The sequence below is a fragment of the Ambystoma mexicanum genome, chromosome 1q, assembly GCF_040938575.1.
Source record: "Ambystoma mexicanum isolate Mex_15411 chromosome 1q, UKY_AmexF1_1, whole genome shotgun sequence".
NCBI lineage: Eukaryota > Metazoa > Chordata > Amphibia > Caudata > Ambystomatidae > Ambystoma > Ambystoma mexicanum.
The window spans coordinates 1,240,569,606-1,240,595,803 of NC_090922.1; the positions used below are offsets into that span (position 1 = coordinate 1,240,569,606).

General features: G+C 46.5%; 1 protein-coding gene across 1 annotated transcript in view; it reads left to right on the forward strand.

The window, feature by feature from the left end:
• KANK4 (KN motif and ankyrin repeat domains 4) overlaps positions 1-26,198 on the forward strand; it is a 1,485,983-nt gene that overhangs the window by 650,074 nt on the left and 809,711 nt on the right. The window lies entirely within an intron of this gene.

Below are 26,198 nucleotides of genomic sequence, written 5' to 3' on the forward strand. Positions count from 1 at the left end.
GAGTCTTGTCCTTATGGGACACTCAATGTGACACCCATAGATCTGCTGCAATGGCAAGCTTCTTAGGATCTAACTCCTTTGAATCTGCCAAATGCTGCTTAAGCTCAGGGGAAGAAGATGCAAAAATATGTTCCAGCATGACAAGACTTATCATACCTTCAAAGGTAGAAACCTTATAACCTTTGACCCAGCCAGTCAAGTTTATTTAAGGAATCAGTGACATAAAATACCCAAGTACCACCTTCTTTTTTCTTATACTCTCTGAATCTTTTTAAGTATTGGCAGGAGTCTTTGTAAAATGAGAGTCTGCTTCAACAATGCAAAATCTGCTCTCTCAGCTTTTGACATTTCCATAATGGCACTGCAGCCAGAATGGGGCAGTCTGCTAAGTAACCAGGCAATTTTATCAGCATTGTCAACTTGTTGAACTTCACATGCATACTCAAATGTATTCAGCCAGTCCATAATGTCATTCTTTTCTTCATACACACTGAGCAGATCTTTTGGAAATCTTGGATGAGAGGAGGCCCCAGACCCATGTCCAGGACCCTTGGATCCATTGGCAACTTGAAGCTTGGCCAGTTCCAACTGGTGATCCCTGTCTTTCTGTTTTTCTGCCTGTTCTATCTTTAGTTTGGCCATATTGAACTCAAGCTCCTTCTGCCTAAACAGCAGCTCTTGCTTTTTGAATTCAAGCATGGTCTCCCCATCAGCACTGGCAGAGGAAACATTGGACATTTCATCCTCCCTGTCCTCATGGTCGCTGTGGACCAGTGCAGCGGCAGAACTGTCAGTTCTACCCGTGAGAGCAGCCCCACCTACTTCTGCACTTTCCTCTGAAGCTGTAGCGCTAAGCTGAGCTTCTTGCCATGCAATGATTCTTTGGATCATTTCCATTTTGGTGCCTTGAGAGGAGACACCTCTCTCAGCACACATCTTTTTCAATGTTTCGGATTTCGAAGCATTTAAAGTTAACAAGGTACTTGTTTCCATACTGTTAGATAGGACTATAGCCTTTAAAAAGATATATTACGACAATTCACTACGTGTCCTGGTAGGAATAACTTGAAATGCCTTCGCTCATGCGCAACACTGGATACCTTCAGTCGTATCCCACCGCTGTACACCAATTTGTTAAGATGGATTTCTGAACTCTGACCTGGAGAGACAGAGGTTCAGAAGGCCAGCCTAGTTTCTTGGAACAGGGTAACCTCAGGACAAGCCAGACCAATCAGGGTAACGATGGCGGCGGTCAAGACTAAGGGCCTCATTACAAGGTTGGCGGTAAGGCAAAAACGATGCTGGCATGATAATACCGGCATCGTTTACCGCTCCGGTGTATTCCGACCCGCAAACCCGGTATTAATGGCACCCTAAATAACGGTGGCGCTAATAGCGGCATAGCGCGTACACTCGCCCCTCTGGGGAGCAAATACCGGCATGCCAGTAATAGGGGGACACCCCAACCCAGGCAGACATGCAAATACCGGCATTGCGAAGCAGGTAATCACAGGCTGCACGATGCCAGCCATACAGGCATCGTGGACCACCCGCAAACAGCAATCAGGATACAAGGCAACTGCCACAGGTGCACACAATCCCCACAGGTGGAGTCAATGGAGGCTGGGCCAGTATAAAATGAGCACACCCACACACCAAACCCCTTCAAACACCAAAATGCTACCGTAGCTGTTGCAATCATGGCGCTGGAGGACATGCCCATACTGCTACAACTACAGCAACAACAGCAACAACAACAAATACAGCAGCAACAACAACTACAGCAGCAACAACAACAACTACAGCAGCAACAACAGGCAGCACAGTTCAGACGCAGGAGGAGAAGGAGGGTGAGACAGGCCCAGCAATTATTATTTTTTTTTTTTATTTTATTGACCTTTAGTTTGCAAAAAAAGGACAAACTTTTTAGTCATTCTTATCACTTCAGCTACAAGCTCAACTTTCACTGCGTTTCACGCTATTTCGAGGTCAACCTTCACTGCGTTTCATGCTATTTCTCATCAATTTAAAACATCAATAGAGATGATGTGGTAGGATCATGTCCATGAAGTTCACAACTGCACAAGTCAGTTGGTTGTTGGTTCCTGAGATTAGGTAACTCCACCAATCTCCCATGTTCCCATTTTTTGGTGCATAACTCCCAAGGTGAAGTGAAAGCTGAGCTACTATTTTGGGACATCTTATTATCAGATGTTTACTTTTTTCAATGCTTGTTGCACAAAAGCGACATTTGTCACTTTGCGTATTTCCGTGTTTTCTTCTCCATAGAACCTCGTTGGTGGTATAGAGGTTTAGACGTAGTCTGAGGAACTGGTTCCTATGATAACGAGAAGGAAATTTGCTGAGGTATCTTGGTAGTTCGCCTATTTTTTGACACGAAGTTCCCAGATCAATTACCGATGATAGTTGGCTACGTTTTTCTATGTTTGTTATCCAGTACCAGTTCCTAAATTTGACTTTCGCCACTTGTGGGATTTGCAGGACTAGAGACAAACTTAGATCCGCTGCTTTTAAGATTTTCAGTATTTTCTTCTCCCAAATATTTAGTAAGAATGCTGACGGATCTGTGCTTTTTTTGTGTAGTATTTGATACGATTTCGCGTTTGGCGACAGGCGCATTTTACGCAATACCAATATTGATTTCCACTGGATCATCGAATGTAATGAATCCAGGCCAAGTTCGTGTCTTACTGCTACCATAGATGTACTTTGTGGGAGTTTCAGAATTTTTCTCCAAAACAAACCCTCTAGGGTCGGCCAGATATTTTCGTCGATGTTCCAGCCAGCTTCGGTTCCGAAACAGATCGCTGGTGCAACCTTTCGCAAGTAGAATGTTATTATAGGTTGGAGAGAGAAGAGCCCATAATTAGCGTGCAATTTTGCTCCTTGTTGTGCGAAGGTTTTCATGCGAGTTGTTATGTCATTTATCCAGCTCCATTCTCTTATCGAGATGTTAAAGGAAATTCCTAGGTAGCGGATGGCTTCGACTTTAGCCAAGGACTCGTCTTGCACCCTCCACTTAAAATTCTTTTTCTTTATCCCTAGATTTGTGCCAATTGCAATGATCTGGGATTTCGTCACATTTATTTCAAGCTGGTTTCCGACTAAGTAGGCTTGCAGTGTTGTTAACAGCCGTTGAAGCCCAATTTCCGTTGAGTCTAGGAGTACTACATCATCGGCATAGATCACATGACTTATGGGCTTGCCATTAATTTTTGGTGGAAAGGTCTTTGCTTTTTCAAGTGCCACTTGGAGGTCCGAGATAAAGAGTTTAAACAGTAGAGCTGCCAGCGGACAGCCTTGTTTTACACCTTTGGATGTTCTTATTTCATCAGACAAGGTGCCCTCGGCGTTTAAGCGCACTCTAATTGTGGTATTGGCGTATAATGCCATAAGTGGCGATAGTAGGTCTGGTGGGCAACCCCATATCTTTAGTTTTTCCCACAGGAGTTCACGGTTTATACTATCGAATGCCTGTTTCAGGTCAACAAACGCAAGAAAAAGTCTTTTTGCGTCGTAGGGTTTCCAATTTCGCTATGTTCAACAGAACCAGGTTGAGCTCCACCCCGTCTCCTTTTGTGAAGCCTGTTTGTCTTTCATCGATTATGTTAGCGCTGTTTGCCCAATTTGCGATTTTCTGCTGAAGGAAGGATGCAAAGATTTTTCCCGTGGTATCCAATAGGGCAATTGGACGATAATTTGTTGGATCTTCACGGTTGCCCTTTTTGAAAATTGAAACTACGATTGCACTCCGCCAGGAATCTGGGATTTTTGCTACTAGTGCTATTTGATCAAATAACACCTTAATAAATTTCGCCCAGTTTTCTTTGTTGGCTTTTAGCATTGAATTGGAAATGCCGTCTGGCCCTGCTGCTCTCGAGGTCTTTAGATGTTGGATAGCATTTTCAATGTCCTCCACAGTTTCCGTTACTGCCCAGTCACAGAGTTCTGTTATTGTTGTTGCAGTCGATGTTAAATTTTGGTTGTTAAAGACGTTGGAGTAATGTTTTACCCACTCAGATTCGCTTACACCATTAGATAGCGCAAATGCCTGGTTTAAATGATCTGAGTTAATAATTTGCCAGATGTTCCGGGTATTGTTCTGAATGATTAGCTGTAACATGTATTCAGCTTGTGATTGTAGCCGTATCTGGTTGAATGACTTTAGCCAGTTTCGGTATTTCAAGCGCCTCTTGGTCATCAGCAGATGTTGATTTGTTCCACTGGCTTTCTTTAGAAGCCTTAAGTCCTTTTTTAGGGTTTTCTTCGCCTCATTTAATACTGGGTCGAAAGGATGTTTACTCTTTGGTATAGTCCAGTTGTGTTTTTGTGCATTTTTGGAAAATTGCGTCAGCAGGGGTGCGTAGTTAACTTCCACGTCGCTCATGTTCATTTGGATAACATTTTTTGTCAGATTAGTAATTTGATTAGAATTTATTCGTAATCTGTTTTGTCCTTGGATATTTATATTTCAACTGTTTTGCGTTTTGTACATCCCACAGAAGTATTAGAGCGTTGTGGTTGCTTTTTGCAGAATGCCTTATAGATAACTTTCGAATATATGCATGTAGATTTTCAGATACCCATATATAATCGAGAGTTTTTTTGGATTCTCCACGGTGCCAAGTATCTCCTGCTGGGATATCGCCTTTAGTGCATCCATTTAGCATGATGCAATGGCGTTGTGTTAGTTCGTATTCCCACTTTGTCCCTCGGTCTGCCATTGCAGTGGGCACTTTAATCCTAGCTGAGTTTTTGCGTACTTTGGCATCGTCAAACCACGAATAGTTTAGGTCGCCACATATTAGAATAAATGGCTTATCATATTTGTCTAGGCATTTATCAATTTGCGAGGTAATGGCCGCTAAGTAAGTGGGGTCAGTTATCATTGCCGGATTCCAATAAGTGTTTATGATCAGCATTTGTTGATTGTTGATTGGGGATGTTGTCTTTGTTGTTGTTTTTCCTCTCTATAACTAGAGCCTGCACAAAGAGATTTGGATTGGACATTCTTATTACATTCCATCCTGCTGCATTATCAATCATGGTTAATAATCCGGAGAAAAGACGTCCAAATAGGTTTTTCCCAGCTGGATTTAGATAGACGGAGTAACCATCGCTTAGGGGTGTTTCTTGTAGCCATGTTTCCTGCAGACAGATTATTGTGCTTTTTAACTGATTATGGCACTGTTCTTGAAAAAGATGGGCAAAGCCACAAGTGTTCCATGACGTAAGTAACTGGGCCAAGCTTTTTGACCCTTCTTTATCCTAATCATTTTTCCTGGTGTTTCTTGTAGCGTTTGTGGGATCAGATTGAGCTTTCAGCTCTTTCCACAGTTCTGCTCGATTCGCATTTTTTGTATTCGTTGAGGATTTATTAGTGGGCTTGTTAGATCTATGTGGATTCTCCTCCTCGCATATCGATAAGTCGAAGCCAAAGAATAATAAATCGTCCTTGGCGTCAATGAGAGGTTTTGCAAGTTTTGTCAACTTCATATGAAGGATAACCCAGTCTGATCTAGCTTCAGATTTATATTCCACGATCGCAATATCGTCAGATGTTATATTGCGTAAAGCTGGCATATAATGTAATAATCTCATTACATTTGCTCTGTTGAGATTAACTTCGTTGTTATCTTCTAAGATGTTTTCCAGTTCCAATCTTACCCAGTTGGAGTTCACAAACTCACGGTTAGAGATTTTTTCTTTAGTTTTCAGATGCAATTGTTTTTTCAATTGTGTTGTTGTTTGTTTCGGGTTCAAGGTTATTGTGGCTTTGGGAACAATTGACGATTCTGCTTTCCGTCTTACCCATGATGATTCCTCATTGTCAGTATGTGGGTGTTTTTTTGTTGGTACAGCTAGGTTTCTAGCGGGAGTTCATGGAATGCCATGCCGATGCTGATTTTCTTTATCAATTTTCAGTTTTGCCTTGGCATCGTAGGGTGTTGCTGGGCCGTCTTCTGTTTTTTCCTCAAGGTCTTCCAACGCGTCCACGTCATCAATTGAATATGTAGATAGGTCGCATAAATCAATCGAAATATGTGTCTCATTTGTAGACGAGGAGGACTGGGAGATTCGTCTTTCTTTTTAATGATATGAATTTGGGTTTTTGTAGAATTTGATCGCTGTTTGTATTGTTCTTTGACTTTTCTATAGCATTTGCAGTTATAGTTGATGTTGCTGCCTCGGGGCGCGGTGGAGTTGTCAAGTTTCTGATAAACATTTTTGCCTCATTTGATCGTGTTCTTTTTAATGGGGGCCCTTTAGCAGTAGTTTTTTGTAGTTTGATTAGTTTACTTTTCAGCAAGGCCGGGTTTGCAGCTTTGGCCTCAAACGATTTTGCAGAACCCTGAAAAATTCCAAAGGACACTTTTGGAACTGCCAACGTCGGTTGTCCTTTCGACTCTTTGGGAACAGCTGAGTTTGAATGTTCTTTTGGGTTCATGGTTTGTACATGAACAGGCTCTGCAATTGGTTGTTGCGGGGTTAGCAAATCCTTTACTTCTAGCAAGGGACTTTCGTTTCCTGTATTTCCTCCTTCCTTTGGCTGTGGATTTTCTTTTACGCCTTTTTTGTCCTGATTATTTTTCCGGTTGTTGGTCTTTAATAATTTCTTTGCCTCATGTGCAATTTCGTCGTTTACTGGCACTTCCGTGTTTACGTGTGCCTTTGGCTGGGGGTTTATTTGCGGCGACCTCGGCGCCTCCGTGGCCGGCATTTGACAAGTGCATTTGTTGGCCAACCAGTTGTCACGCGGTTGTACTACAACGTTGTGCCTAATCCACTTTGTGCATTCTACTATTGCTTCGCTCAAATCAACTTTTTCCTGTACTTCTCTTTTCATTATTTCGTTTAGGCGTGAGTGCCATCCATGGGACGCAGCAGCTTCTGCGTTGAGGCGTTGTACAAGATGTTGATTGAATTTTTCCAATTCAAGCAACTTACTGTTGGTTGAACTGATCAAGGAGTTTTGGTCTCGTATCGAATCATTTAATGCCTCATATAGTTTCATAAATGGCATTAAAGCAATGGAGGTGGCGGCCAGAACATTATTGTGAATTTGAAGTCCTGCGGCGATGGAGATGTTACCTTTTATTTCCGTGGCGTCTCCAGTGTGATCAACTTCTGGACGATTGCCTGTTCCTTGGTCTGCTGTTTCTTTTTCAATCGTCGTGTTTGTGTCATCTCTGTTTCCGTATAGGTCATCTGCACTGCTTTGATGACCTATCCTTTGACGGATGTCAGTTGAATCTAAGTTTATTAGCCGGGCAACCGGAACTGAGTCTTTCCACAATCGTTCGTTCTTGCCTAGAATAGGCGCATCCTTGATTGTAGTGCTTGTTTTTCGTTGTTTATCTAGCTTTTCATCCTGTTTGTTTGCGAAACTTTCATTTAGGCGATCGCGCATCAGCACGAAATCTGCCTTTAGACGTTCTGTCAGCCGCGCTTCCCTTGCTACCGCTTCATTGGACGTAGTGATATTTGCAGTCTCTACAGTTCCAACTTTGTTTAAAGGTCGAACATCCGCCAATTCTTTTTTGTCCATTTTTACTTCATGATTTGTTTTTACATGAACTTTTTGAGATAGTGAGGAGTATTTGTTATTTTCGCCAGCATTGGTGCTTTGTGGCAATCCCTTGTCGGCTGAGGAAGTACTGATTTTTATTCCTGATCCCGGTTCGTCGATCGATGATCTTTCGTTAAACAATGTTGAGTTTAGAGATTGCAAAGCAGCATTCTTTTGTGTCGGGAACCGATTGGGGGTTATTTGTATATTCTCTGACGGTGAGCGTATAGCTAATAGATCAGCATCGGTTATTTCGAAGTCAAAGGTGACATCTGATGCGTCAAGATAAATTGATGGAGGACGCAGACTAGAGGACAATCGCTTTTCAGACCTTTGAATGTCATCTGTTATGTTCATGTTTGCTACTTGGGCATGCTTTGATTGGTTAGAAGGATGGATTTTAGCACTGTCTTTTGACACTGTCTCTTTTTCGCTATTGTTGGTCGTTCTGTTTTCATTCATTGTCTCACTCGGTATTTTCAGAAATACACCTTTGGGTGATAATTGAATGCCGGCTTCTGAGTCTATTTGGGTCGCTGGTCTCTCTATCTCTGCCTCTGAGAGCGTATTACTTTGCGTCTTATGCGATGCAATCAAGACAGAAGCTCGTCCCGAGGGAGAGCTCGGGACTAGAGCAGGGGCTGGGCTTGAAATTTGTACTAGTATTGGTACAACGGCTGTTTCCGGTGACTTAAGGGTGTGGTGAGGTAGGGCTGTGGTGACACTACAGTTTTGAGCGCTTACCTTTGCAGTAGCAGTCTTCATTTTTTGCCGCTTTAACTGTTGTAGTCTGTTGCATGTATGCGGTCCGCCATCCATCAGCGCCGCCTCTGGGGCATTTTCTGAGGGCGGCTCCATCTATAAAGTGTCGTGCAGCTCCTCTTTCTCGATCGTGTCTTTGTGATCACTGGGGACTTTGGGGGCACTAAGGATACGAACCTATTTTCTGCTGCCAGCAGACAGCAAAGCAGCAAACAGCGAAACAGACGCTGCAAAAAGTCACGCGCCCTTGTCTAGCGCGGGCTTATCGCCGCAAGGGCGGCTCAGTCGGTGTTTTGTTCCTGCTTCCTGGATGGGCGGAGCCTCACGACTCCAGTCGCTTAAAGGAGCAAGGGAAGGCTTTAATTTCCAGTGCCCAGTGCTCCGCAAAAGCGAACTCTCCGTCCCAATTTGAGCTTGTGTAGATGCGGATGGCACAGTGGGTAAATGAGGTAGGTACAGCAGTGAGCGCAGCAACAGCGAAACAGACGCTGCAAAAAGTCACGCGCCCTTGTCTAGCGCGGGCTTATAGCCGCAAGGGCGGCTCGGTCGGTGTTTTGTTCCTGCTTCCTGGATGGGCGGAGCCTCGTGACTCCAGTCGCTTAAAGGAGCAGGGGAAGGCTTTAATTTCCAGTGCCCAGTGCTCCGCAAAAGCGAACTCTCCGTCCCAATTTGAGCTCGTGTAGATGCGGATGGCACAGTGGGTAAATGAGGTAGGTACAGCAGTGAGCGCAGCAACAGCGAAACAGACGCTGCAAAAAGTCACGCGCCCTTGTCTAGCGCGGGCTTATAGCCGCAAGGGCGGCTCGGTCGGTGTTTTGTTCCTGCTTCCTAGATGGGCGGAGCCTCGCGACTCCAGTCGCTTAAAGGAGCAGGGGAAGGCTTTAATTTCCAGTGCTCCGCAAAAGCAAACTCTCCGTCCCAATTTGAGCTCGTGTAGATGCGGATGGCAAAGTGGGTAAATGAGGTAGGTACAGCAGTGAGCGCAGCAGCAACAGCGAAACAGACGCTGCAAAAAATCACGCGCCCTTGTCTAGCGCGGGCAATTACCACCAGCGCAGGCAGCAGTGCCTCGTAGGCAACCACCAATCCCTCGCACCAGACCCAGCCCTTTTAAACTAACCCCTGAGCAGATCCACACCCTGTACTGGTTGGACCGTGACACCATCACCACCATAGTGGACATGATACAGAACGACATTGCCAGCCTCATTGAAATACGCACTGCCACCCCCCGCTACCAAAGGTGGTGTCTGTGCTGCATGGCATTTCACAGCCACTATTTTCACGCATATTGAACCAAGTGCTGGATGCCCTCCTGAAGCATGCAAGCACCCACATATCCCTACCACGGACTGCACAGGAGATAGCCAACACCAAAGTAGGCTTCCATGCACTGGCAGGCATGCCCAATTGTGTTGGTGCCCTTGACTGCACCCATGTGGAATTGGTAGTCCCCCATGCCATAGAGGCGGTGTATTGCAATCGCAAGCAATACCACTCCATCAATGTGCAATAGGCATGTGACTCCAGCAGATCATCACACATTGCTGCGCCCGATTTCCCAGCTCAACACATGATGCCATGGTACTGCGCATCTCCACGCTACCCCGTCACATGGAGCGACATGCTGGACAACGTGCCTGGCTGCTTGGTGAGTTGCACAACTGTCCCATGACAGTGCTTTGGGGTACTGATGTGTAGAGATGCATAAGGGGGGGCATACTCCACCTGGGTGGGAAAGGAGGGGCATACTCCACCTGGGTGGGAAAAGGGGGGCATACTCCACCTGGTGGCAATTGCCGGGATGGGAGAATGCATGCAGAGCTAAACATTCCTGACCTGAACCGGCCAAATGGAACATGACACATCACTGGGCCACATTTCCCAAATTATGCATATCGATGACAACAAGTAAGAGGCACAACCAGGCCACCATGGTGATGGCAAGCAATGCATGAATGAACAGGATGGCAACTGTGGCAATGTGGTCAGTGTGACCATGCACAGTGAAGAATGAACAGCATGAATTGGAGGCTAAACATTGTTGCACTACCACAGCACATATGCCTCAGCATGCATGATTACACCCTGCATCATCTATTGGACGCCATCCAGACTTTCACATCTCATGACAGTATAGATTGCATCGAGGTGACACATTTGCATGTGTACAGGGACATGTGCATGCCCACACCAAATAGCTGCCGCCATGACTGTGCTCCCTGAAAGTGGCAGTTCAGAGTGACACACACCTATTTGTATCTGCTTGCAGGTGATGGAGGATATCCCTTGAGGCTGTGGCTACTTAGCCCTGTATGGAACCCGCAGAACAGCCATGAAGAGGAGTACAATCGTGTGCACACCCATACTCGTGTTGTGATTGAGCAGACCTTTGGCCTGTTGAAGGCGTGGTTCCGCTGCCTCAGAAGGTCTGGTGGGTCCTGTATAGGCCTGAGAAGGTGGTGAAGATCACCATGGCCTGTGTCATGCTGCTCAACATGTGCGTCCGGAGAAATGTACCACTGCCACCTGACATTGACATGCATGCCCCGGGTGAGGATGATGAGGATGGAGACGAAGTAGCCCCCATGCTAGTACATGATGCATGGGATGGCCATTCTCTACGCCAAGCACAGAATCACGAATACTCCTGACCCACAGGGACTATGAAAGACATGTGTCAGTCAGACACTGGGCCAATGTGGACATGCACACAGGGAATGTTGGGAGTTGGGCACTGAACACTGTAACACATTAAATGGATGCACACGAAAATAACAATGTCCAGCCATGGATTTTTCTTATCACAACGTGTGTATTATTTACAACAGCAAAAATGTGCCCACTCCCCCCTCCCTAACCCCCGAACAAACTCCCAGACCCCCCAACAAACTCCCAGACCCCCCGAACAAACACCAATACCCCCAATAGACTCCACTAGATGCACCCCTTCAGCCCCAACCTTGTGTTCCACTCCCATTGTCCCCCCACACTACTTCCGGGACTTCTTCCTGTCCGGAGGCGGCATTTCAGTGTGCCTTGCACTCCTACGTGTCTGGCGCACTGGGCTGGTGGGGACAGATGAAGCTGGTGTGGAGGTAGTAGGTGAGTCGCTGGCAGGTTCCACACCTCCTGCAAGCCGTGGCTGCTGCATATGAAGCAGCATTGAAGTCAGCACCTGTGTCACCGCCCCCAGGCAGTCCCTCATTAGCTGAGCCGATGCATTAACAGCGGCTGTGTTGGCTTCGATGGCTGCTGTGTTCCCTGCAATTGCGGTGGCAATGCCCCGCCTGGTTTCCTCCGTGTCCCCTATGTACTTGCGGAGTAGGTCTAACATGGCCTCCTGTTGGGCCTCCATCATCGACAATCATGTCTCCAGGGCTTTGGAGGGGGCTGGAGTGGTGGGTTGTTGTCATGATGCCTACCCCCGGGGAACCAGACCAGGTCCAGCAGCCCCGGGAGCAGGCATCATGTTCCCGGGGAAAGGCCTAGCGACCCCTGTTAGGGGCCATCTGGACACAGTCCTGGCGCCTTTGGCGCCAGGCTCATATGAGACTTCAGTCCTGGCGCCATAGGCGCCAGGCTCATAAGGGGAAAACTTTCCTGGACTTAGCTGATGCAGACCATGCTGCAATGGATCCAAGCCCTCAAGAGGCCTAGAAGGGACTACTTTACCTAGGAACTCTTTTGCCACTCGGGTGTGGTGGTGGAGGAATACTTACTTGGAACTACTTTGGAGGCTATTTAAACCACGCCCGAAGAGCAGCACACGCTTCGCGTTATTCTGCATCCAGCAGCGTGATGCTCACCGTGCCTGCAGCAGCATCCAGACTTCAGCCACGCCCACCTCGAACCCGGAGCACCTAGAAACAAAGGAAAGAAGGAGAAAGGTTAGAACCAGAACATTTACCGGCTTCTTACCTGATTCCAGAGCCATTGCGCCGTCGAACCAAAGGAAAGACTTTATTCTTAAACACGTCACATCGCCAGCAGCAGTGCCGCGCTGCACTCACCGTTCCTCGCAGCATCTTCACGTTTCACCGCAGCCTCCTGCTTATTGCCGCCGCATTCCGGCACCTAAGGGGAGATAAAGACAATAAGGTGAGCCAAGGGAACATATAGAGGAATACTGGTTACCACCCTAAGACCTACCTGATTTACCACCGGGGAAACCATTCCTCTCCTCGGGTCTGTGCAGCTCCCACTGCACCATCGCCATACCCCGGCCCCTAAGGGGAAACAAAAGCACAACAGGGTGAATCAAAAGGACAATCAAGGGGAGCCACCTCCCGCCATACACTTACCTAATTTTACCGCCGGAGGTATAACTCCTCGACTCTGGTTTTCTCTCAGCACCTGAATAAAGGAGAAGACCACAGATTACGGGATTGGATAGGAGTGATGGTCAGGCATTCGAACTCTTACGAACTGCATACTTACGGCGTCTTGCCGGGAGAGTCAAAATAGCCCTGGAACTCACCAATTCCTTCGACCAGTGGAGCCCCTGCGCTCGAAGCAGGATGGAGAGCTCACCCTTTCAAACCATAAGGTGAGATTTTAGAGGGGAGATCGGAGGTGGTCAGTGGGGAGAACAACAGGGGGTGGGGGGAATTTACGCTCAACTCCACGGGTGGTTAATTCCCCTTTCTCCATTCACAGAAGAGTACTCCTAGCGGCCAGACAAACGGCACATATCGGCCCTACGCATTACGCTGGAGGAGGCCGCAGCAGCCCAGATCAGACCGGCGCCTCTGTGGGAGTCAGGTGAGCGTAACAGTTGTGCAGTCACGTGGATGGCATTTTCGGGACTGTACTCCTCAGAGGTGGGTAGGTCACAGTCACGGAGGCAAGGATCAGCTTCACTGCAGGTGGGTGACTGCAGGTGTTGGGGCGAGGGGTGGGCACGGGGCTCAGGGCGGTCAGGCATGTCACCTCGGTGTCTCCCTCAGGCTCCACACTGGCATCAAGTTCTTCCTCAGTGGAGGCGGGTGCTTCCAGGGACTCCCATTGGACAGGTGTGGGTGTGGCCTGCTGGGTCAGTAGTGTGTCAGGCACACTGGCAGCAGGTGTTGCTGGCTGTGTCACAGCTTGCACAGGCACACTGGCAGTGGCTGTGGCCTGCTTGCCTCCAGCGGAGGTGGTGGTGTTGGTGGTTGTCCTCTTCTTAGGGTGTGAGGTGGATGCCCTCGCAATGGTTTCCTGGATTGCTTCTTCCTCATCGGAGCCTGGGGGGTAGAAAAGATGCAGGGCATCAGTGATGGTATGACATGGCAGAGGCATAGGATGGTTCTGTTCATTATTCATTTGATCATGCATTCATGTCTTACAGGTGTGTCACGCAGGGTATTCAGAGGGGGCATGTTAGCATTCACTGCATGGCAGGTGGCATGCCGTTGATTTTGGGTTTGTGTGATGTATCACATGGGCAAGGTCCAGGTGTGTTGGCTGTGTGTTGGTTATGGGATTGGCACTCAGCATGCATTTCAGTGTGGCAGCGTTTGGCCCGCCATCTGGACTTGGATATGGTCATGTGGATGTTGGGACATGCATTGCCTTGCCTAGACTCTGTACTACTTCACTTGTGCTACGTCATGGTCTCCCCTACAGGGATCTGCAGGGTCACTCACCTCCTTCCGCGGTTGATGCCGCACCCGTCTCCATCTCGCATAATCCCTCGATGGACTCAGGACTGATGAATCTGTGAGCCGTCTCCTGCCAGGGCATCAATTTGGTAGGGGGATGGGCACCCCCGCCTGTGGCCATGGCCTCCCTCCGATTGCTGGCCATGATATTGCGTACCCTCAACCGGAGATCATCCCACCGCTTCCTGCAGTCCCTCACACCGCAGGGTGGTACCTACGGCTGATACCTTGCGGGCTACCTCCTGCCAGATTTGTCTCTTTTGTTGCTGCACCTCCCGATTCTTGTCGCGGGATTGGATTATGTCTGCATGTGCAGCTAGAGTGTCCGCTAACATGGTCAGCTCTGCGTCTGAGTAACGCTGTTTCCGCAGCCGGGGGGTGGTCTTCCTGGTAGCCTTTGTCATTCTGTATGGATTTCCACTGTGCTCTCCAAGTATCGACTGGTGGTTAGGGAGGATGGCAATGGATTGTGTTTTTAAAGATGGCTGCCAGCCCATTTCCAGTTCCTGTGCGATGATGTTATTTCTGGGTCCGGTTTTGCGAACCCGGTATTAGCATGGTGGTATTACCGGGCCAGTATTTAGGGTTGCTCCTAGGCGGTACCGGTAGGGGGGGTTGGAGGGCCTTTAGCGGCATGCCGGTATTTCCATTACTGGCATGGGGGTTCACACGTGCTCGCACACTCATAATCACCCGCTGGTAGCAGGTTCATACGAGCATGGACCCTTTCTTACCGGCATGCCGGTAATGAACCTGTGGGGGGAAATTCTGCCGGGGTCGGCCGGGCCGTCCGCAGACCTCCGGGCAGGGAGGCCCCAACTCCTCCCGTATATCCCAAAGGAGATAGAGTATGAGACACACACAAGAAGCAATGTGACTCTGCTGTTTATTAGACACAAACGGCAGGGATGGGTCAAGGATCATACGCGTCTGACCTGACACACACACAATCGTGGGGCTCGCAGGCCCTTTTTACTGTAGTATGACGCGCTACCTGCGTCACTTTAGAAAATTAACAAAAAAAACTATCGCCACTCTTAATTGGTTGCTCGAGTGGTAGGGTTAGTATAGCATACGTATAGAGAATAATATGAGTGGCCGAGGGTTAGTCAGGTGATATATCTGGGTTGTCCCTACAATTAGATACATGAGAATTGTTACATGAAGACTCGTAATGGTTGGTTGATGTTAATGGCGTCAGTGATAAGAGCCCCATGTTCTGATTGGTGCGCCCGTGAGCTTCCCAGCCTGGGACCATCGCTGTTCCCAGCTCTCGGTGTACCTGCAATTTGCAACAATGTTTCACTATTGGTACATGCAGACAATGTGAAGACTTATTCATGAGCTGGACGGCCGACTACTCCCACCGTTGCAGATGTCCATTGATCCTTTCAAGTGTATCTGCCTGTGTCTCGTAACGAGGGATCCAGATGCCTCCTTCCTCCTGGGTTTGGCATCTCGTCAGGTTCGGCTTGGTCACGTGGGATGGGACCGTGTTTGAGGCAGAATTCTGCACAATTAATATTGTTTTTCCACTGTGTGTCTGGTTTGATTGCAGGTGCGACTTTGATGTTGGTGCGCGGCGTGCGAGGTTGCAACATCGTGCCCTTGATGGTCTGCTTTTGGATTGTGGGTTTGCAACATTACGACCTTGGCTGTCTGCTTTCCCCAGGCTCATTCTGCAGGATCAGCAACCTGATTCTTGTTCTGTTAATCGTCCACGAGAGCTCTTGCTTGCGGCCTACTCAGGCCTAGTATATAGGTGGAACCGTCTGGTGCACAGGCGCTTTAGGTTATAGTCTCATATTGTCTTATGACCAGTATCGTGTCTTTGTTATAATTCTCATTACGGCACCTAAGTGTAGGAGAAGCGTAAGCAAGCTCTTTAGATGAGTTCATGATGCGTCTTGCGTTTCTGCATTTCTGAAAGCCTATATGGAAAATAATAAAGATGCACGTCCGTGAGTATGTCTGTCGCCTACGTCATAGCACTGAGTATATTCTTCATGTAGATTGGTGCGGGAGTGTCCAGTGTGTATGTTGGCACAGGTGTGTTATCCGTTGGCTAGGTCGTCATGGCATCTCTAACGACGTATAGTTTTAGTCCAGTTGATCCATGCCGCAGGCATCGGCATGGGCAGGGCGGGCTGCTGGGCAGGCAGATGGACACATCCGTATGTTCCTTTACCAGGGTATCTGGTCGTCTGGTAGATGGGCAAACTCTTCTCGTGGCGGGTGCTTGGGCCGTGAACCTTTAGGCCAGGCGCGAGAGGGGAAAGAGGGGAGTCTGTTTTTCCATTTTCCCACTTCAAACCCGTTTTTACCGGGCAACTCGTAATGAGGCCCTAAGTCTCAAGAGGGGTGAGGGTGACCCTCACACAAAGGAGCACACAAAGCAAGGACACTTACAAATTACTCCAGACAGGTGTTATATTAAAAATATAGACACATTTATTACAAGGCCATTGTAACATCGACCATAGTAAAGAAGCACAATAATACTAAAGTAAACCAACAGATCAAAATCAATACAATATATATACAAGACCGAGGGGTCTAAGGAGTTAGGAGCATGTAATATGTAGTCCACCTAGATGGGGAAGAAAATAGGCAGTGCAAGTAATCATTAGACCCAGTTCGATATCTGAAATACACTGAACTAGGAGGAAGTCCGAGCCCTACGAAGAGAGGAGCCTTATGCTCAAAAGTACCTGCACGCGCTCGTGCCAATGGACAAAAGAGGGCCTCTTCAAGGATATCAGGCAGTTCAGGAAGGTGAATGAAGCGATGCAGAACAAGTCCCCACTACTCAAGCAAGGCCTCCACTTGTGGGCAGAGGCAGGGTGAGAGTGCGGGATAGAGTCGCTATTTCGCAACAGCGGTAGAAAAGAAACGGGCTCCTGTGCGAGGGGCCACCGGTTGGGGTATGGAATACTCACCGGTCCCCGACACATGCAGACCCAGACTTCTCCAGTTCAGTTCACGTTGCTGGCAGGTTCAGCTGCGATGATCAGGACGTCTCGACACCGTGTAGCTTCTGCGTAGCAGGGTAGAGGGTGTCCCAAATGCAGCGGATGTGCACAGGTTGTTACCACAGCAGGGCAACACGGCAACCACGTTTATTCTGGTCCGGGCACACTCGTCTCACTTCAGACCTGGGAATGCCAAGTGTACGAAATTCGGTGTGTGGGTGTCGTGGACACAGAGCAAGCAGTAAGCTAAGTTTCAAGGGCTTCCCCGAAACGGCGGCGGTGACAGAGCAAAGCGTCCTTCATAAGCTGGTCAGCCCACTGGTTGGCCCAGGGACACTTCCGAAGAGGCTTACTTGCAGGGTTTGATGAAGGTACCGGGAATAGTTGGTCCCACTATTCCAATGGGTCGAAGCGTCTTCTCAGACCTTCTAGGACGATCAGATGCAGAGGGGTCTCGTAGGACGACAGCGGTTCAGGGTGCCAAACCTTCAGCGGGTCACCAGCGATTCCTCGTCTCAGCTTCTTGTTGCAGGATACTTGGCTCCTTATCCCTTGTTCGGTGTGAACTCAGGAGATCGACCTGGTCGTGGTGTTTTCAGCCTCCTCTTATCCAAAGTTCCCTTCGCGCCAAAACGGAGAGGACCCAATGGGAGATCTGCTCACAAACACTCACACCATACGTGGACCTATCATGGACCATGGTGGTCCCAGGCATTCAGGACACTCCAGACTCTCTGGCACCCAGTATGTGTATTGGGAATAGACATCCCACCCCACATCCTGGAGGCACACACAAAGCATGCAGAAGCCTGCAAAAGCTTTGGGGTTTCGCGGGAAAGTGCATGACCAAATAAGGACTGCCCCGGGTCGGCTCGACCTGGGGGAAGGTGAAGGGGCAAGACGGTCAGCGGACAGGACAAAGAACCTCGTGGCATGGCCATCTTGGGAGCCAGGCCACCTATTTTTGCCAAACGCGGTAAGCGTGGATAACATGGCAAAAAAGGGTTCAATACACAAAAGAATACGATAGCTGCCACCAGTCCTATCCGTGACATACCTGCACAGTTCATAATAAATCCACTGAGAGTTTCTAGGGTCTTTGGAATGACTAGAGACCCAAGAGCGCAGTAATGTAAGTTAGGTGCACTCTTGTTTCATGTTGCACAAAAGCTGCAACATGAGGAAAAGACTAAGGGAAACGAAGTCTCCCAGTACTGACTGTTTTACGGGCATGTCAGTTTCCCCATAAGAAGTGAGCGAAAGCCCAGAGGAGTGAGGCAGAAGGCTGCGCTTCTCTGGCAAAGTATGGAAGTAGAGAAATTGGATGGAAATTAGAGGTGTCTAAAGATAACTTATTAATTAACGGAATAACTGAGACCTACTTCAAATATTTGGGAAAGCCACCCAACTTCAGAGAGGAATAAAAAAGAAGAACAGGATAAATTAGGCTTTATAGAAAAAAAGATTAAAACATTGTAACATGCATAGAATCCCAAAGGAGCAGCATTTAATGTAATTCATCAAATTCAGGACACAAATTGTATTCAGAAACTAAAGAAAAGGAAGTGAAATAATTAATACAAGATGGAACATAAGAGAAGGTTGAGGAGTTCCTCTCATTAGAAAAGCAATTCCTATTATCCTCAATTTTAGAACTAAAAAAGAAGGAAAATCATCAGAATCAAGAGTAGAAGTAGAAGATAGATCCAGTGAAGGAGAAGCAAATAGTTTATTAAGTGAAGTAGAAAGCTGTCTACAGGAGGAGATTTTGAAGGGACAAGTGATTAGTAATATTTTGACTTTTAAACCAAGGGAGAGGCATAAAGTATTCAAAGAAGAAGACATAGCAGAATATGTAATGTCAGACATATAATTATTAGAAGGAAATAATACTGAAAATAGATGGGGAATATCACACGAGAGGATTATATTAGAAGTAACAGCTTGAACAACAGGAAAAGTAACTAAGGCAAAATTAGAGTAGACAAGATAATGATCTTCTGGTGCCATACATACAACAGAACGTGATTCCAAATTAACAGTGTCTTTCGATGCAAAGTTAAAGTCAAGTGTACTACCTTTAACCGGTTTTGGAGGAGAAGAAAAAAGGATAGAGTAAAAGAAGAAGTAAGTGTGGCAAAGGGTCCAAAAGAGTATCATTACAGAAAGATAAATACTGAAATCACCAACCCCAAACAACGAAATACATGAAAGTGACACAGAGGCAAACAGTTAGTTGAATTACTCATACAATTTAGAAATGGGACTAGGAGGAAGATAAATAATACCAGCCACTAAAGAAACGGGGGATATTAAATGTGCAAAATGAAATTCAAAAGAAGAACAGAAGGAAAGGCAGATGAAGAGTAGGCTCCCTTTCATATTAGCTTGACTACCTGTTCCACACGTCCACTAATGCACACAGCTCTAAGAGTATGGACAAATGAAGATCAGGAAGCAATAGAAGTATCCGTATTAGAAGCAACACGAGAATGTAACTAAGGTTGTGTAATGCAGAGTAATAAAAAATAAAAAAAACAGCAAAAGATCAAGTGCTACATTACATATGTTAACTAGGGACCCTACCATTCTCGAATGCAAGGAAAAAAGAAAAATGTAACTGATAATAAAGAATAGGGTAACATACATTCAAAATATTCACACCACGATCATTTTGATTACGTGCAGCTCTAGGTCTGCATCAAGAATCTTAACTACGAATATCCATACTGCAGTCGTATGTGACTGCAATAATCAACATGACTCATGCTAAAATGGATCACATAGCATAGAATATCAGACAATAAATGAAACATTTGGCCACCCATCGACAAAGGCTCCTGGAGTAAAGAGGAAGAAAACAGGAGAGAAACTGAATGTGCACTTAAATGTCACCCTTTAATTGATACCTGGTCTAGGAAGCCATGAAGATCATGTTTTCAAAAGAGGAAATGGCATGTGACCGTACATTTATTCTGGGTGGCTGCCATATGAGGCTGTGGGGTCGGAAGGTGGGTGGGGCCAGACCACACTGGTTTCTCACGTTGCAGGCATCAGTCATTCACACTTCTGGGCACAGAACTGGAGGCAGATCATAGGTGCACATTCCACAGAAGGAGACAAGGTGCCTTTTTAGTTCCGGATATCAGTCGCATGACCAACCATATGACCTGGAAGGCAACTACATCAAAAAGCGGTGGCCAGTGGAAGAGCACAATAGTTGTTCACTTTGTGGGAGGCAATCTGTCACACTCCTGGCCACAGGGCTGGAGGCTGTCCATAGGTGGAAAGTCTAAAGAAGGAGCTAAGAGGACTTTTTTAGTTCTAGATTATTTTCTAGGACATTCACATCCACTGTTTGTTTTTGAGGATAGAGGCCACGTTGCCATATTTAAGTGCTTATGGGACTACGTCAGGAGAACGTGAACCATTACTAGTATGTGGGGTGGTGGATGAGTGCGGTAAGACCTAAAAGTTGATAACCCTTTCCGTCCACATGTTAAATGATACGGATGATTTGTGAAAGAAAGCAAGGATCTACCTGATGGTTTGTGGAAGATTCTCTCTGAAAAACCACCCATAATGGGAAGTGGGGCGGCTGTTGAAATGTTTTCTCCTAGTGAGGCTATGTTCTCGAGAAAATGATTACGTTCCAACATAGTTCTTCAGCAGGAACAAAGTGCAGTCCTCAGAAATACCTGATCCTTGCAAATTCATTTGTCTTGGTCCGGTGACTGGGTTTAGAGATGTGGATATGAGTTGGATGCAGCATGTTTAGGGCGATGATGACTTTCCTTTCTAGATGGACAAAGATGTCTGTTTGGTTTTCCAAGATGTGATCTGAAATTGATAAGAGAGCTTGTGTGGAGGTGTCTTGGGTGACTTTTTTCCTATTTCTTTCTTAAGAAGGGGGCTTCAACCATGAAGTGGCTGAAAGGCAGGGCCCATTTTGCCTATTACAAGGAAGTTGATGAAGCTGAAAGGTGGTAATCTGAAGCTCTACAATGGGGAGATAAATTGATCGAGCCATGTGTTTTTAACAGAACATGCTGGGTGAAGCGCATGATAGCCATTTACTCAATGATTAATTTCCTGCTAGTTATAATACAGTCATCATCCCCAATATTCACGGTTCCCAGGTTGAGAGCAATTTGAGAAGAAACAATGAAATGGGCAATATCACTGCTATCTATAGTAAAGATGGAGGTTTTTTGTAGGGTGATATGCCAGGGTGAAGAAAAAGGAGTTGGTTGGGTTAGTGATGCCTAGTTAAAAGCTTGATTTTTATTTATTTAGAAGTTTCTTCTAAGCGCACACTCATTCAAAGGCAACAGGTGATAAACAAGTAAAAACTTCAGTTTATAAGATAAATTGAACAGATAAAAAATACAATGAAAAATTAAGCCTAAAAGTTGAAAGAAGTCATTGAAAATATCCAAGTAAACTGTATCAATACACAATCAAATGAGGAAAAGCATGATTAATAAATGCATTTTCAACTTCTTCCTAAATTCCAATAGAAAAGGAGGCAGATGTAAGAAGGGAATTCCCCAAAATTCAGTAGTTGTGGTGTTGACGAGGAGAGGAAATTACTGACGGGCCCATTGGTCAGTACTCACCCTCGAAAACTAGTAATGCATGATAGCTGCACCATGTGAGGACAGAGTGCAGGATTCATGTACTCCAGCAGGATTCAATAATCAGGATTCAGTAAATTGGCAAAGGGAAGTCCGTTTAATGATATATACATCAGCAGATGGAAATCAGCAGCATCACAACCACCTGCCTCACCCCAACTTCCTCAAACTTTAGTCAAACAGCCTCTTTTATGGGCAAAATCCATCATCATTGACGTCTAATTCTACAAAAAATCATCATGCAATATAATTGGTTGGGAAAGGTAACTTAAGTATTAGTGCTATATCTGTAAATGGAAATAACGCAAGTGGATTGGATAACTCTTAACGGGTGATCGTCTACGCCCTTCCCTCTACAACACACATGATTGACGTCACTACAAGTACGACGTCTCATTGGTTACAATGTCTATAGGACCCTAGATTACATGGTCCCTTTTGATTGGGCAAGTTACACCCCTAAACATAAATCTCCATTTTAATTAGCAGCATGCAGAGTTGACACCCAGGTGCCTAGTGTCCCAAGATTCACCCTTCCTCCCCTCCATCAATCAGTGTTTTAGGGCTATGTGTCAATTAGCTGGCTGGGTATGGCCTCCGATCTGTAGTCTCTTATCAGGAAAAGTTATGGCACCCTCGGGTTCTGGATGACATCAGGCGGTGGTACATCTTCGCGCCTGTCTGGTCATGTGCTGGTCCACCGTGAATCTGCTTCAGTTTCCAACCTTTAGTGCATTTAATTCTGTGTGCGCTTGGCCCACCTGCATGGGCCACCTGCATGGGCCTCTCTTATCTTGACCTTCACGGGCGGGCTGGTATTCTCTGTAGTTGGAGTCTCGTGAGCTCATGCTCACCTCCCCTTCTCTGGTTGACCTCGATCTCCCCAGCATAAACCTCTCTTTGTTGAGTTTCGATTCCGCTCCTTCTCTGGTCTTTGCTGGGTTTCGAAACTCAGCCTGTCAGGCCTTTGGCCGCCTGGGTACAATTCTGCTTTCACAAAATGGAGTTGCACGTGTACATTGTGCAGTATTGAGGTAGATATATGGTTGGCGCTTGCCGCTCTATTCTTCTACTAAGCATTGTAGGCAGTATCGATTTCTTAGCATCTTGCGTTTCAAGCTTATTTACACACATTCAACAGGGCGGTTGCTTCCATCTTGTCTCATGGCACCATTCCCTTACGTTTTAACAGTGTCTCTCCCCTGCATCCATTATCATTATCCTTGCGGTTACTAGTACAGGAATACATGCTTTCAGTAGCCAATTCCGTTTGTTCTCGGAGCTGCTCAGGCCCTTGGTTTATTTTCATTGGCCTTCCATTAAGGCTTTGGTGGTCTCCTCGTGGACCGTGTGCAGGTATTCCTCACTTCGCATCAGTGGCTGGTAAGGCTGTCTGATAGGGTACCGTGCTGCCAAGGGTTGTCGCGTTATGGCTGCTTCAACCGGTACTGATCTCCTTATCTACACGGGGCAGAGTCCCAGTGCGGCTCACTGTTGGTCCATTTGCTCCTCATACGTCACATGCCTCGGCGAGTACCTTACTGGCAACTCGCAATGGGGGGCAGGGGTGCAGGTCATATCTGGCACCTCCTCTACACCCCCCCCTCTGGTCGGTTCATCGACCACTCCTACTTCCTCCTTTATATTGAGTTTCTTTGATTCCTCAGATTCTTGCTCATCGTCTGCTGGGTTTACACAAGAAGGCGTGAAAGTATGCAATTTTGGTGTCCATATCTTTATCACCCCTTTCAAGCTTCCTGCTGTTCTCACATGCTCATCTTTGTTCCAGGTCATCAACTGGCATTGTCCATTTGGACTGCAGTAAATCCATTTGCCTTCGTACCTTCTTCGTTTCTTGGGATAAGTGAATTTTGTTCCTTCTGGTGCAAATTCACTGGCCTTTACAAAGTCCTTTATCTCCTCATCTGTCAGGTCTCTGGGCTTCCAGCCTGGTTCGACATCGACCATGATTTTCATCCCAATGGCCTTCTTTGCCGTTTTCTGGCATTTTGTGATGATTATCTTGATTACACAGAATCCTAGCAGCACCATTGCTAGCAAGGCTCCCAGAAACTTGAATATATCATCCATCCATTGCGGGACCCATGAGAATAGGTTCCCAAACCAGCTGTTGTCGTCCACTTCATCTGTCTTATCGGTCATATGGTTTTACAGGGTTGTTAACATGTCTATGGCCTCTGTGAGGGTTCCATTTTCTTCGTCGTGTGATGGTATACATGTGCAACATGATTCTCCAATTGTTGCGCAAACACCTCCATCCATTGCGGTGATCATGTCAAGCACATATCTGTTCTGGAGGGTCATCAGTCTGACTGCTCTCAGTTCTTCCTTGATTGCATTGAACCCTTTTATGGTGGTATTGATGGTCTGCAGTAACTCCCATCTCGTTATCTGCAACCACTTGGTATTTGCACCAACCTGGATGTGCGGCAAAAGTATTGTTGTAAATACAGATGAAGTTAGGCGAAACAGCCTGTGTTCGTAGGGAATGGCATAAAAGGCGTCCTCTGATTTGGCAGAGAAGTAATTCTCTCTCTTCATCCTTGACATTAGTTCCACAGATCTCCTTTTCCTCAGGTGAGCGTCTGCTTTCGGGAAACTGTCCAAATTCAGTTCATTTCTTGGGATCAATAGTGCAGGAACGTGAACGTTCACCAGTGTGCATATGCCTCCCCCAGTTCCTCAGTAGTCTTATGTAGGCTTTGGATCCACATGCCCAATAGTGGTCCATCAAGACTGCGGTCCCTTGCGACATCCCTGGGCTTCGTATATTCATCCGCAGTTTTGATTCTCCCCCATTTTCTTCATGCCATTACTTCTAAAGCACAGTTTCGGGTTTTCCAGCGGTACTATTTTCAGGGGGCCTCCTCTGTCTTCGACCCATGTTAACAGCTTTACCAATTTTGGCCATAGTGGTTTACATAGTCTTTGAGAGTTTTCTATGGCTTCTTGGCAGGCTCCAAGGACCATCCAAGCTCGACAGATTACAACTCCTTCTTCCCAACCGTCAGGGGAAACTACTGATCCCCAGATCTGCATTTGGCCTCGGTTCTTCCATATTTGCGCTTCTTCTGCCGTTTTCCCTTGGACGTTCAGTCTTGAATTTATTTCCCACCTTATTCCTGACCCTTTCACGTCAGGGTTCTCATATCTAATCACATGATTTTTGGTGTGCACCCTGTTTCTTGTTTTGATGTCCTGGACATATCCGTCTTCATCAGGGTAGTCCTTTTCGTTGGCCCATATCAACGAGGTGTCTCTCCCATGAATTGTCCTCTGGTGTTGCACATTGCCACATGTGACATGCAGTGTGCTGTGGGGACATCTATTTCTACAGCTACAAAGATTTTGCACTTGCCCATGCTGTACGGCAGGAGTGCACAGACAAAACATTCTCCTTCTGATTTCTTCGTCCAACTTCCTTCATGTGCTGGTACCATATGTTGTTTACAAGATGGGCCGTGCTGTCCAAGTAATCGTTTAACTCGTTATAGGTTTCATATGGACTTCTCTTGATCCTTAGCGTTTTTCTATAGTTGGCTATCACTAGGTCTCTGAATGCGTCTGTACTGCTCTTTCATTCAGGAAGACTCTTGGGTGTTTTCCTTGGAGGGCCAGGTTTAATTTCCTGCCCTGCAGTAATAGGGGGAGGTTTTGCGCTTCTTTTCCTTCCCTCCTGCATTCTTTTGTAGACCTCCACCCACCACATGTGACTTATCATCCTTCCAAAACGTGGCTGTGTCGTAGGCTCGGCAGTTACTTCTGGCGTTGGAGCTGGCGTACTTGCTATCACAGTTGTGGTGGTTGTCTTGCTCAGCTCCTCATGTAGCTTCTTTGCTCTAAGTATGAGTGGAAACACATACTCAACTACCGCATGTGTTTTCTCAGTGAGTTCTTTTGTTGCTTCCTCTGTTCTGTTGAGTGATCTTGCTATTTCACTTCGATTCGGTTTCTCAAGTTGCTCCCTGCTTTCTGGAGTTGCTTGTTCCACTGGTGACTTCTCTCTTTCAGTTGGTTTGGCCTGCGGTTTCGTAGCCATTGACACTTGCCCTTGTTCGTGTACACTCAGTGTATGGGTGCGTGCCGTGGACAGTGCTATGTTATCATTCATTCCATGCTGACCCTGTCTTCAGCCTTTCTCACCATTCATTACTTCAAGTGTATACGTATTACTGCTAATTCCATTAAACTGTAACTCGTTTGCTTTATCATCAGTTTTTCTTGGAACATGGATGACAATATAAGGTCTGAGTGCTTTTGTGGGCCCAAGACGTTCATTACCTGGTGGATGCACAGACATTGGGACGCTTCGTGCACCAATAAAAAATGCAGTTCTAATAGTTAACGATAAAAATACTACAATAATCACAATGCATATACATATGATGGCCTTGAAAGACAGCTTGCAACATCTCCTTCCAAGAAACTGGGGGCGCCCTTCCGCTGGCGGTACGACAAGGTTACTGTTTTGGGCCCCCATTTCAACCAAGTCCATAGTCAATAGTTTATTTTTCTCCTTATTCTGATCTTATCGCTCAAAAGTTCAGTAAACAGTAAAGTAACAAGTGCAGTT